Genomic DNA, 14,594 nt, shown 5'->3' with positions numbered 1-14,594 from the left:
TTACATAAAGTTTCATAATTTACAAAAAAAAAATTAAATAACTTCACTTTAAAAAACAGCAACAACTGAATAAAATGCTAAAATTATTTCAATATCATTTTCATAAGTTGAAATCTAGGGGTTAGGGTTCAGGACAGCCACCTCCCAACTGAAAGAACCCTCTAAATGATTATTTTATATATAGTAAGCTTACTGATATTTTAAATATCATTGTGGATTTCAATAGATAATAAAAATATCTTAGGAAATATCTAATATTTGTATACTTAAATGCTTTTTAAATGTATATTTTTTGGTTGTGGGACAGCAGTTTGTACCAATTCTGTAGACTGGCCCATTTACACTGTTCAAATGTGTGCGTAAAGAAATTAATACTTTTATTCAGCAAGGGTGCATTTAATTGATCAAAAGTGACAGTAAAGACATTTGTTGTGTTACATAAGTTTCCCATTTCAAATAAATGCTGTTCGTTTGAACTTTCAATTTAGTAGAGAATCTGGAAAACAATGTGTCATGGTTTCCACAGAAATATTAGACAGCACAAACTGTTTTCAATTCTAAAAAATGTTTCTTTAGCACCAAATCAGCATATTAGAATGATTTCTGAATGATAATGGCTGCTGAAAATATTACTGTTTTACTGTATTTTCAATCAACTTTTGAACAATAATGATCTCTACTCTCCTAGGAGTAAGTTACAAATAAGTTACACCTATCCCGAAACAGTTCAACCCAGGTTTCAATCTTAAATCTTCAGCTGAAACCACTGTGCTTGTGGTAGTTCCGGGCTCGCTGAAAGGGTCGTCTGCCGTGCTGAATCCACCTAACACCCTCACAGGCTTTTCAGAGCTACTCACTCGTGTGTTAATGTCTCTATTGTGGTGAACCAAACATTTAATGGCCGGCAGTTTGGTGCTCGCATTTAGAGTCAAAGAAAGGCTTTTTATGAGGAGGTGGGGGCACTGATCCAGAGACCCTCCGGACATCATCGGCCGCCAATGAGGGGAGGGCTGGTTGAGGCTAATGGGCAAAGAAAGAGAGAGAAAGTTGAACAGCCTGTGGCCGTGTGCCTCGCTTTCCAAGATAGATAGTTTGAGCGTGAGGAACATAATGGAGGGAGGGAGAGTGATAGTCTGCTCATGAACGGAAGGAAGCAAATTGAGAGATGAGTGTGGGGTTGGGGGAGGAGGTGTAACTATAACAGAGAAAGAGAGCCGCGCTTTGGTACTTTGGTAGCTCCCGTGCAACTGAACCACATGGCATGCAGCATGCAGCAGGTAATTCATCATGTCAGAGTTTGCAGGAGACTGCACACACAAAAGTGAGAGTGTGGGAAAGCCCAGGACAACAATGAATGCTTACAAGATCCCCCCCCCCCCCATAAACACCCCCTGTTCTCCTCTCACATCTCCTAAGGAATCCCTCCATGAGCCCAGAACTTCAGCTGCCACACTGTAGAGCAGACAGCCATTCATCCCTATCCAACAAGTAGAGAGTGAAAGAGAATAAGAAAAAACTTTGTGCACTCTATAGTTGCCATTCACCATTTCACACTCTTTCTTTCTCTCGCTTTGTGCACCTGATGTTGTTGTCAGGTTTGTGATTACTTGATAAGACTATGAACCACAAAAATGGCCCAAGCCTTTTAAAGCTTGATCTGTTGCCCTACCAAGCTCTATGTCATTGCTATCTCTAAGAAAAAAAAAACAAAAAACACACACACACCCAGGCAGGAAGCATATGACAGCTTTTCTTCTAAGAAAATATTCACCACAGTGGCTACCAGACAATGCAATTTTAGTTTCATACTGAAATCATGAATGCCTTACTGTCTCACGACAAACTATACGAAACAGGATATTTGCTTCTCAGCTATTTATCGAAGATCTGAAACACTTCTTGTAGGAAACCACAGTAATATCCTGCATGGTTAGTGGGCTACAAGCGTGTTTGCTTTTGTACATACTGCTTTGCAACTTTTTTGGCATTGCCATGCAGAGTTATTCAGCTGCGTGGTCTTTAAATGTAGCCACCTTTCAAAGCTAGTTCATCTCAATGTCTGTATGCATATCTGAGACCTACAGCCAATATATCACTTTCTTTAGAAGTTTATAGGCCCAATATAGCGGTCTAGTGTGTGAAAGGTTAACCAGTCTATCCATAATAGATCCTGAGACAAAGTAAGATCTAGTACTCTTGACCCAGACTCGCAAGGGAATATAAAACCTCTCCACTCTCCATACAATCATTACACTGTCTGCATGCTGGAGTGGAATGTATGGCTTTACTGCTGATATATTAAGTTTTGCACTGTGTTCAGTGTTCAAGAATTTAACACAAACTCAATGTAGATAAAACCAATGATGTTTAGTGCTGTTTCTTCTCAGAGCAGCTAGATCGGGGGCCAGCCTTTATTAACATTTATGAACACCAGACGTTTAACATTACCATTAATATGACTACGTTTTGGTAAATCATACAATGATTTACTTGTAAACTGAAAACAACTTTCATTAATGATAGACCCGAGGTTGTTCGTCTTTTACAAGTTTTACAGCTCTGGGGGGAATTTTGAAGAAACTTTCGAAATGAGGTAAGAACGCTGTCGCAAAACTCTGCCTGTCAGGTCTCTTTCTATGTATTCACATAGATTCTACTACAAAGTGTCATCCACATAAATAAAAAAAAATAAGTTTTTGAAGAATATTTTCAGATAGACAATATCTTAAATAACAAACCACATTTGACACAAAACCAGTATTATTTTTTTAAATTATAGTGGATTTGGGGTCCACCATCACTTGTGGAGTGATACAAACAGTGAAACGCTCAGAGTTCTGTTATCACTAGAACATCACACTCTTATCAGCCAATCAGATTCAGTTACCAGAAAGAACTGTTTTCTAAACATACAGTTGAAGTCAAAAGTTTATATACACCTTGCAGAATCTGCAAACTGTTAATTATTTTACCAAAATAAAAGGGATCATACAAAATGCATGTTATTTTTTATTTAGTACTGACCTGAATAAGATATTTCACATAAAAGGTGTTTACATATAGTCTACAAGAGAAAATAATAGTTGAATTTATAAAAATGACCATGTTCAAAAGTTTTGATTCTTAATACTGTGTTGTTACCTGAATGATCTACAGCAGTGTTTTTTATAATATTTATTATATTATTATATTATAGTTGTTCATAAGTTTGTCAAACAAGTCAAAATCTCTTGTTTGTCCTGAAGAGTTAAACTGCCTGCTTTTCTTCAGAAAAATTCTTCAGGTACCATAGATTCTTTGGTTTTTGTGTATTTGAACTTTTTCCAACAATGACTGTATGATTTTGAGATCCATCTTTTCACACTTAGGACAACTGAGGGACTCATATGCAACTATTACAGAAGGTTCAAACGCTCACTGATGCTTCAAAAGAAAAAACGATGCATTAAGAGCCGGGGGTGTAAACTTTTGAACGGAATAAGGATGTGTAGATTTTTCTTATTTTGCCTTAATATTATTATTTTTTTATTTAGTACTGCCCTTCAGAAGCTACAGAACATACGTACATGTTCCCCACAAGACAAAAAAACAAGCAATTGTTTTTCAATTTCAAAAAGTCTTCACCCCTCAGCTCTTGCATTGTGTTTCCTTCTGGAGCATCAGTGAGTGTTTGAACTTTTGTAATAGCTGCATATGAGTCCCTCAGTTTTCCTCTGTGTGAAAAGATGGATCTCAAAATCACACAGTCATTGCTGGGATGAGTTCAAATACACAAAAATGGTGAAAAACCAAAGAATTTGTGGGACCTGAAAGATTTTTCTGAAGAACAGCAGGCAGTTTAATTGTTCAGCACAAACAAGGGACTCATGAACAACTAACAAAAAAACAGCTCAGGTAACAACACACACTAAGAATCAAGTGTATGTAAACTTTTGAACTATTATAAAACTATTATTTTTTATGGACTATATGTAAACATATTTTATGTAAAATATATTATTCAGATCAGTACTAAATAAAAAAATAACATGCATTTTGCATGATCCCTCTTATTTTTGCAGATTCTGCATGTAAACTTTTGAATTCAACTGTATATATTTAATGAGAAAATTCTTAGATGATGAGAAAATGTTCACTACTTGTGGGGAAACTATCCTCTCCACACCAAAAATATCTTGTTCATTCTGTACACTGCCAGCAGTTACACTGAGAGGAAATCCATGTGTGATTTGTCACCATTTCCACAGACTTAGACACCCAGGCACACAAGCCCCATCCCTAATGGACACTCTGCGCACGCTAAACAAATTAGGCCCGCGCATTACAGCTAGAGTGCTAGACAGAGAGAGATAAAGATGCTAAAGCTAATGGCTACCAACACTCTCTTCTAACACCATGATGGATAACCATGGGTAACGTAGTTACAAAACCCCCTGGAGGCGCGATCGACAGGCAGCCCCGCAGCTAGACGTCAAAAGACGTTCACATACCGCAGCAAATGAGCGAATGCATTACGATCCATCAACGCTTAGACACCTTTAACACCATTATGGAGATGCTTTCACTTAACAGAGTCTAGACCAGGCAAAAACAAACTTATCATCTTCACCTATACATGAAGGACTGACGCCTATATGTAATGACTGGGGTAGTTTCTGCATTTATTGGTGTCAATGTCACATGTCCAGGTCAATAAACACCAGAAGAAAGTTGCACAGTAGGGCTATATGAAGTTTTAATTTTTTGAGCATTTTTCCTTTATTATGATAGGACAGCGTAGAGCAGACAGGAAGCAAAATGGGACAGAGAAAGACAAGCGGAATATAAGAAAAGGTTCGAGCTGGGATTCGAACTCGGGACACCTGTAACGCAACGGCGCACTGCCCACAAGGCTAGCAACACCGACTGAAGTTTTCCATGTTTTCTGTTTTAGTTTTTCTAAATTATGTGTTTTATTGGACAACTGAGGGACTCATATGCAACTATTACAGAAGGTTCAAACGCTCAGTGATGCTTTAGAAGGAAAAACCATGTATTAAGAGCCAGGGGTGTAAACTTTTGAACAGAATGAGGATGTGTACATTTTTCTTATTTTGCCTAAATGTAATATTTTTTTTTCATTTAGTACTGCCCTTCAGAAGCTACAGAAGATACTATTCCCCAGAAGACAAAATAAGTTACATTTACCCTGATCTTCGAATGAAAAAGTTTTCACCCCCCGACTCTTAATGCATAATTTTTCCTTTTGAAGCATCAGTGAGCGTTTGAACCTTCTGTAATAGTTTTTTAATTTATCATCTATTCATCTATTACTTTTTCTTATATGTAAACATCTTTTATGTGAAATATCTTATTCAGGTCAGTACTAAATAAAAATGAACATGCATTTTGTATGATCCCTCTTATTTTGGTAAAATAATTAACATTTTGCAGATTCTGCAATGTGTATGTAAACTTTTGACTTCAACTGTATATATTAGTAATGTATTTCTGTCATAGTTTCTTCAAGCTAAACACATAAACATGTAAATTATCTAAAATGGTGCTTAATTAATTTTAGAGAATGTTGCTTAACATTATTAAGATGGTTAAGCACTCTAATTATTTTAATAATTATTTACATATCTATTTCAATAGATGATGCAGCCATGTGGTTCTGCATATCCAAGTAGTCTCACTTAGATCATTAAATTATAATTTTCAGTGTTATACAAAAACTTAACAGGACTCCTACTGACGACACCATGACTGCAGCATAATTGTGTTAGTCAGATAAAGGTTGGTAACTGTAGCAATGATGTTGGCAGCGATAAGGAACAAGACGGGTGAAGCCCATTAGGACACACTTCCTTGGTGAGAGGGAGAGTGAATCTCTCACACATCAGTGGACCTTAATCAGATCTGGGGCCGGCACAGGGTCTCATCTGCACCTTTCATCTGTCTCTCTCCCGCTACCACTCCGTCTGTCACTCCATCATTCCAACCTTCAAATCTCTCCTATTTTTGTGCTGATGAATGCACACATCACTCGTTCGGTGTGCCGCATGCGTTACCTGAGTAACTAGAGCCGGTGAGGGCTGATCCTGTGATCCTTCAGCATGTCTGACAAAAGGAAACAGACACAGCGGAGTTAGAATTGCGAATGAAGAGGAAACCGCAGAAATGTGATGTGGTTTATTGGTAATGCTGTCATGTAAACAAATATTACATGCAGTTCAACGCACTTGCTCACTGCACAACATCATTTTGACATGCGGTTGGAAGCGCAATCATCTTGACGCCCGTTGAAAATTCCAGAATTTCTGAGCACATTCTTCAAATCCTCTTGGAACCTGTCATGGTCAGTAGGTTAACCAGCCGTCTCTAAGCTCTGACCTGGCCTCAGACCTTGGCAGAGAGATCTGCTGAAAATCATCCCAAGACCCCCCTGGGTTCACGCTGTGACTTCAGGCCACAATTACAGCTAGTGTTTCCAAACACAGCGCATGGTCCGTCATGACTGAGTGAGGTTCACAGCATAATCTGTCCTAACAGAGGGGCCCCTTTTTCAGCATGCAGGCCTTTGATTCTGACCTCATTTAACCCTGCAAATTCTGAAGAGTTTGGCGGGGGATGGAAGGAACAACATTTTTATGTCGAATATAAGCTTATGTACATCATACAAAGTTTACAAATACCCTTTTTCCACTAAGGCATATTTTAGTGCTGGTTTGGAGCCACAGCCTAGTTTTAAATCGTTTTTTTGTCTTTCAACACCCAAAGCACCAGCTCTGAACCACGAAAAGTGGTTTGTAAGTAGCACTAAAACATTGCTGGTCTAGAAATCAGAACCGCTTATGTAAATGGCTAGGAGCAGGGCCACCGCCATTTTCGAAATAGCAGCTAAACACAAACACATTGGATTCGCCAAGTTGGGGTGCCGATGTAGGTTTGCAAAGCCACGGACATGAATAGCAACGCAACATCCAGCATTGTTGATATTAGGCTAGTTCGGGATATGCAGGCACTGTGCAGACTAGTGGCATGAAAGCCGCAAGAACAATAGGGTTTATGCGCAACAGACTTCCGTATTCTCGTTGCTTCCGGTTCACGTGTTTTGCATATGCCTTGTTAAAAATAAAGCTGTTTTACTCAAGATGCCTTCAAAATAGACACTAAAGATGATCATAACCAATGTCCATCACATATGTAGACTGATATATAAAAGTTTTGTTTTCTTTTCACTAACATTTATATATAAAATCGAATTAAACGTCAACAATAAAAACAGCTAGCTAATTTAACTGATTACTTCAAATTTGGCTATTAATAAGTTCTCCGACAAGTGGAAGCAATGAGACATGTTTTCCGAGTTCGGTCAGGTGACGTTTGACATATACCCTATTCAAAAGCTTAAAGACTCTTTTGGTCTCCAATCGTCTATGTCCAGGTCAACAAACCAAGGGCCGGTTGCACAGTAGGGCTACATGAAGTTTTTTAATTTTTTGTTTTATTAACATGATAGGACAGTGTAGAGCAGACAGGAAGTGAAGTGGGACATGCGTTACAAGGCTTTTGGCACTGACTAAAGTTTTATTTTTTGCTGTGTTAAAATGAAACTTTTTATTGGTTTACTTAAATCCTAACGATCAGCATAAAGGGACAGTTCACCCAAAAATAAAAATTACCTCATGATTTACTTATTTAGCCATCCTAGGTGTAAATTACTTTATTCTTTCAGATAAATAGAATCAGTTATTTTAAAAAATGTCTTCTAAGCTTTAAAATGGCAGTGTATGGTGGTTGAGATTTTGAAGCCCAAAAAGTGCATTCATCCATCATAAAAAGTACTCAACATAGCTCCAGGGGGGTATTAAAAGCATTTTGGTTATTAAAAGCATTTTTTTTTTTCATTTTTGGGTGAACTATCCCTTCAAATTATAAAATTGTAGCAATTTAAAAATTATTTAACAATAGGACCCTATGAAATTTGTTCTATTTTTGCAGATATTATGTCCTATCAGTTTTCATTTTTCTGGATTCCATTTTATGATACAAATACAAAATTATTATTTAAATACTGGTAATCAAATTAGCGCATTAAATTTTTTGGCAAAGTTCTGTACAACAGTTGGTTGAAAGTTTAAATTACAGTATGGATAAGAAATTGTGAAATATTTCTCAGAAAAAAGAGAAATGTTTTAATAAACAATATGATTGTATATACTATTGTTATTACTTTGAGAAGTATTCTACTGTATATTTCTGTCATAGTTTAAATGCACATGCACAAAGATGTATTTTTTTTTTTTTTTTTTTAAATGGTTTTTAATTAATTTGAGAGAGGGTTGCTTAACATTATTAAGATGATTAAGCACTGTAATTACATTAATGATTAATTATTTACATATCATAATTCAGTGGATGATGCAGTCCACTCTCACTAAGTAGTTGCAGGGTTACCGTGACCATCAAGAAACTTTTGACCGCCATTTCTGAAATAGCGGCTAAACACAAACACATTGGATTCTGCGTTTTTGGATGCTGATGTAGGTTCGCAAAGCTATGAACATCAATAGCAACGCAACGTCCGCCACTCTTAGGCTTGTGTGGGATGTGTCTGGGTTGTGCGGTCTGGTCGGCATGTGGCGTCGAATTACTGCAAGAGCAATTCAAAATCTTAAAAAAAGTCATTTGCTTTCCAATCGCTCTCACGGTGCTTTGGTGTCATACGTGGGTTGGTCTGGCAGCACTGATCTCTCGAGCAAGCCTGGTGAGTTGTGTTTGGCCCTGCTGCTCTAGCATTGCTGGGAAGATGATGTATTCAGTGACATAAGACCTGGCTATATGGTGACTAGTCCATGGAGAGGCAAACCGGTTCACTAGTCGAACCAACTCCAAACCGACAAAAGCACTGGCTCTGAACTACCACCCAGTTCATGGTGGTGGAAACGGGGTAAAAAAGTTTAAGAAGGAAGTTTGAGATAACTTGTTCCTCTAATCCTGTCAATCACAACACAAGGACCAAATGGCTGCTTCCCAGCTAACAAAAATATGCTCCAAAAACGTTAAAAATAAAGGTGCTTTGAAAGGTTCCTCACAGTGATGCCATAGAAGAATGATTTTTGGTTCCATCTCTTTCTTACCTTTTTATAATCTGAAGAACCTTCTTTCGCCACAAAGAACCTTTTGTGAAACAGAAAGTTTCTTCAGAAGTTAAAGGTTCTTTATGGAACCATTTAGACAAAAAAAATTCTTCTATGGCATCGTGAAGCACCTTTTTTTTTTAAGATGTTTGCATGTTTCCTTATAGCTGGGTTACTGCATTCCCACCACCCAACCCCAACCCATCTTTATTTTTAATCTCCACTATATTGACTATAACATATGTAATGTCATGAGCCTCTTCTTGATAGACAGAAAGCTGTTTATCTTCATATTACTTTCAAAGGTTAGATGGACACATGAACATCTGAATAGTCTGATTTCTGCTCTCTCTTGCATATTTGTTACAAAGATACATTTAAAGTCTCTTTATTTGTGGGTTTCTATGCTATCTATAAACCTAAGCCTGTTACTTGGTCACCCATATCCCTCTGTGTGAATCGGCTAAGGTTGAAGATGGAGAATACCATTAAGAACAGCATGAATAGTTACCAGTGATGAACAAGTGGAGCGAGTGAAGTTGGTATCTAAAGTAATCATTTCTGGATCAGCTGTGGCTTTCAGTGGCTGTGAACCATGAAATCTGGGGCAGGCGCACAACAATTTAACTACTTATTGATTGTATGTTTCTGCACCCTGTGAAGAGTCCTGTCAGCCACAGAGAAAGCCGAGATACCACACTAAGTATCTCATCAAATCTTTTTTTGTGAAAAGCTATACATGTTATTTTTCTTGTCTACAGACTGTTACAGCCTGTTACTAGCACTTTACAGCTAAGGAAATAAGATGTCCTTTAAATACACCACCAAGAAAAACATCATATTTTTTCTATAACTTGTCACTTAAGAAAAAAAACAACACACAATAGTATTAAAAAGTTTGGGGTCACTATTTTTTTCATTACTACTTTTACTTTAGCAAGAATGCATTAAATTTATCAAAAGTGATAAAAAGACTTAAACAAAAATTTTAATTTAATTAACGTTTCTTGGCCACCTAATCAGCATACGATTTCTGAAGGATCAGGCGACACTGCAGGCTGCTGAAAATTCAGCTTTGCATCACAGGAATAAATTACATTTTTCAAATACATTAAAACAGAAAATGGTTATAAGATGACAAAAAGCAACCTTTCCACTTCACCAACAAATAATTTACAAAAAGTCTCATTTTACTTAAGGACTGCAATAAAAGATCTAGGGAAATCTAACACCAACCAGCACTCTGAAGGCCTGTGTGGAGGTGGAGAAAAATAACTTAAAATATAAAGAGAAAGAGAAAATGAAATCTCAGAATTAGAAAAACAGCTTTTCAGATCAATGACCAAGAAAAGGTCTGAGTATCGATTTGAGAAAGGTACTTGTGGCGTATGAAAACACAGAGGTGGATTTTCTGTCAGCTGATGGCTTAGATGACCTTCTTCAGATCCTCAGAGGAAGTGCAAACCTTTCATATCTCAGGCTAGTGCCCATTTCTATCTAACTCAGTGGTGGGATACTGTACCCTGACTGAACCTTATTTAAAAAAGAAAAAAAAAAAAATTTTTTTTAAAAGGGCCTCAAGCCCTGTCCATTCTGAGCTTAGCTGTGAACTATAATTGGCTTGTGGTCTACCAACATGATCCTGTCAGCTAGTACATGATTGACAGCCCATAGTCCCAGAAAGCCTCATTTGTAGAGTTTCTTGCTCACTTTGGCAATAAATATCCCTCTCCTCATCTCCTTGGGTGAAATATACTCACTAATGTTCTACTTGATATACAAGAGTACAAGAGACCAACGATCATGTTGTAAAACTTTATGCTTTGATATAGCAGCATCCAAATGCAATCAGCCACTACCAAGAATAACTAGGATGGAATACCATTATATAAAGCAAATGTGACCTTCAATATAGTAACTGTAATGGATCTATCTCAAAATGACAACAATATGACTACTACAGTACATGCAGATTCTGAATAAGTGTCTTTAAATAAAGCCACACTTTCACAAAACAAGAGGGACAGGCTTATTGATTAAGAGAGGGAAGAATCCATTACTAGGGGTCATTCTTAATCCGGTCTTCCAAAGATGCCACTCTTATTGACCACGGGACGACAAATTAAACAGAGGAAGTGAAGATATGCAGCACACAGGCACATGCACAAGCTGCCTTTCCCAGAGGTTAATAAGCAAAGGACAATCAAACATGAGCGAGAACAGGCCAGAGAAGAGGGAGATAAACCTCAAGTTCAAACGGGGAGAATCTTTCACAGAAAAGGAAAATTAAAAGCACAACAAATTGACTTGCTGTATCCTCCCTTGGCTATTTGTTTTTCAATGCGTATTATATTTTCTATAACAGCAGACGACATATTATACAAGCTCCCTGTGTCACTGTTTAGTGCTTGTTCATTTTGTATTGTTTATTTTCTGCCACAGCCTGTTTTTTTGTTTCTCTCTTTGAATCGCAGGGACTTTTCTAGAGGATGAGCTCAAATCACACAGCAATCATGTCTTACAGCTTGCTGTTTCATGCAATATATATATATATATATATATGTAACTGTAGGGATACAGTTGTGTGTGTGTGAATATGTGAGAGTTAAAGTGATGTATCAAATCCAACATGAATTACCTAACCACAAATATTATAAGCCATCTGTAACAGTAGGCCTACTTGATCCGCCTTATTCTTCAACGTGGAAATAAGCCTATGGGCAACACCTCCTGTTCATTCTCTGCTATAGTGTGTTTTCATGATGCGTCATCAATCGGCCATATTGGTGGCACTAAATGTAAACAGTGCCACTGAACCGAATAAAACTTGCATATTTTGCTAATTAATACTGTTGAAAATGGTCAATTATTGTCATGTTTTAGGCTGTACTAATGGGTCAGACCGAGAAAAACATTTGGAACACTATACACTGCCAAAATTTATAACAAATAAAGCAGAATAGTGCAAAACACTGTCTGAGGAACAAAAGGTGTTTGTGGTTGGCCCAGAATCTTGACAACATTCATGTTTGTTCTTATCATTTCCAGTCAGGTATGTTTAAGATTTAGCAAATATCATAATAAATACTGCTCGTACATATCTTTACCACCTATTAACTTTAGTTTGTCAAAATATTGCGCCCTTTCCTGCTTACTAGGTCCTTCTCTTTATGATTTAGCAGCTTCCACACACTTTATACATGGTTTAAACAGTATAAATTAGCAGAATGACGTATTCAGTAGTACATTAACCACACCACATAATCCAAGCTGTTGTTTACATCAGAGTATCGCACTTATGACCACGCATCCGGGTAACTGACCAAATCATGACATGATTTGAAGTGCAAACCCTCTGTAAAAAAAAATTATGAGAAGAATAACTGTGTGGTAAAATTGTTTGCACTACAAACTAGTGTTCAGAATTAAGATAATGCATTAAAATAATATGGTAAGACACAACAATTTGCAATATCAAGAAGCAAATTGACAGCTAAAAATACTTTGTACAGCTACCTTTGTACAGCTAAAAATAGCACGGGACCAGAAACCAGCCACATAAAAATTTACAAATGGCCGGCCCGGTTTTACGAGAAAAATAAGGTGGATATTACAAAATCAGGGCTACAAAATAAAGAAACTAAATGGAAATTTAAAGTAAGTTAGAGAATCTGTCAGCATTTTAGTATTTGTACTTGTACCTGTCAATGTTGTCATGACTGCAGTGTGTTTCTTTGGACAGCTGCGTCACCTAAAGTTCCACTACTTGAAAAGCATAAAATCAGAAAGCGGGAAAGGATTTCTTTTAAATGATCGCGGCATTCGGCACTCGCGCGTGCGCACGTAAGTTTGTTCGCCATGGAAAATTCCATCTTCGCTTCTGTTCTGAATGCATGTAATTCTTGAATGTAGTGATGGGAGAAACGAACCTTTTCGAAGCTTTGAATCAATTGAACCAATTACTTCGCGAAATAATTCACTGTTTCGAAGCGCTAGAAACACAACACGCTTAAGACGCCTGCTGGTCAAATGTGTATAAATGCAAAAAACTCAGGCTGAAACATAGATAAAAACAACTTTTAAAAACCCATTGCAAATGTTTTATTGAAAGCATAATACATAAAATGCAATAAAAAAAAGAAAAAATGTCATTAAATATTAAGTGTCTGTATAAAATGTGTTTTTAAAACGTTATATTAATTAGCAGTAGGACTTATCGCCCCCCAACGGCAAACCATTTTAAATTTCGAAATGTTTCGAAACAGTTATGACGTAATGAAGCTTCGTTTGCTGAAAACTCGTGACTTTGAGCGTTTGATAGGTGCTCCGAACAACTGTTTGGAAACAAATGATTCGCAAAAGGTTCGAAGCTTCACGACGCAGTGCGTGGGACAGTGCGACTATCACTACTTGAATGACTAGGCTACATTTGCCAAAATTATAGATGATGCAGAATACTGAATCCCAAAATGCAATACACAGAAACAGAATTACAATATGATTAAAACAGAAAAGAAATACAAACAATACCGTAATTATTTAACCAAAACCTCTATAAGGTCAAATAAAATAGTTTGTGATTAGAAAATGTACACAAGTAAATAGCCTAACATTCAGTGTATAAATTTTTTAAAGTTCTCTGGCTGGTTGGTGTGTGGCTGCTTTTCGATTGCCTGTGCCCTTGTCCAATACAGGTGAGTCTCTGAATGTAATCTTCCTGCGTCAGACAAATCAATCTTGTCGCTGTCTCTCAAGTTAAGCTCTGTCCCATGAGTGTATCTCCATCAGGTCTTAAAACCATGTGCTCAGCACAACTTGTGTTGTCTTTCCTAACACACACACCCCTTACATGTTATAATGTTCTCTGTATTATGTTTCCTTTAGTGTGGCATGATAATGTACTGATATACTTGAGGTGCACATGCAAAAAGGTCAACACCTAAAGTAGTACTTTAAATTACGTGTAAATTGAATTGTGTGTGCAGTGGAATAAAAAAGCTGTTTTAGTCTGCGTAAGAGTGGCCCCATTTCATTGTGGCTGCCATTTTGAGACCACACGACCAACCGAATACTACTTAGTTTTTCTCTTATACCACTCTGCTTTTACAGCCTCATGCTCTTGCAAACTATTTTAACTTTCAGGAAGAGTTGTCAGAAGCTTAATGGTGATATCAATGAAGTCGTGTTACCGTGGCCTGGTTCGTTTATAGCTTATGCATATATCTAAGCTTTAAAATTCATAAAAGTTGTGTTGATTTGTGAAGATTATTGTAGTAAACTTTTGTTGGTTTTCTGCAATAATCCAAAAGCCAGTGAAAAATTCTATTGGGTTTTCGTTGAGGGAACCAGAGTGATGCTAATTTCTGGGTTGGCCTACAAAAATATGTCATTGCTCCAGCACTCTATAAAATAAAATAAAATTTAAAAAAATTATAATGATAATGATACATTTAGTCCTTCTGTATAAAT

Source organism: Labeo rohita, chromosome 2 (assembly GCF_022985175.1).
Source record: "Labeo rohita strain BAU-BD-2019 chromosome 2, IGBB_LRoh.1.0, whole genome shotgun sequence".
NCBI classification, from domain to species: domain Eukaryota; kingdom Metazoa; phylum Chordata; class Actinopteri; order Cypriniformes; family Cyprinidae; genus Labeo; species Labeo rohita.
The sequence above is the reverse complement of the archived record's forward strand: the minus strand, read 5'-3'. Positions refer to the sequence as shown.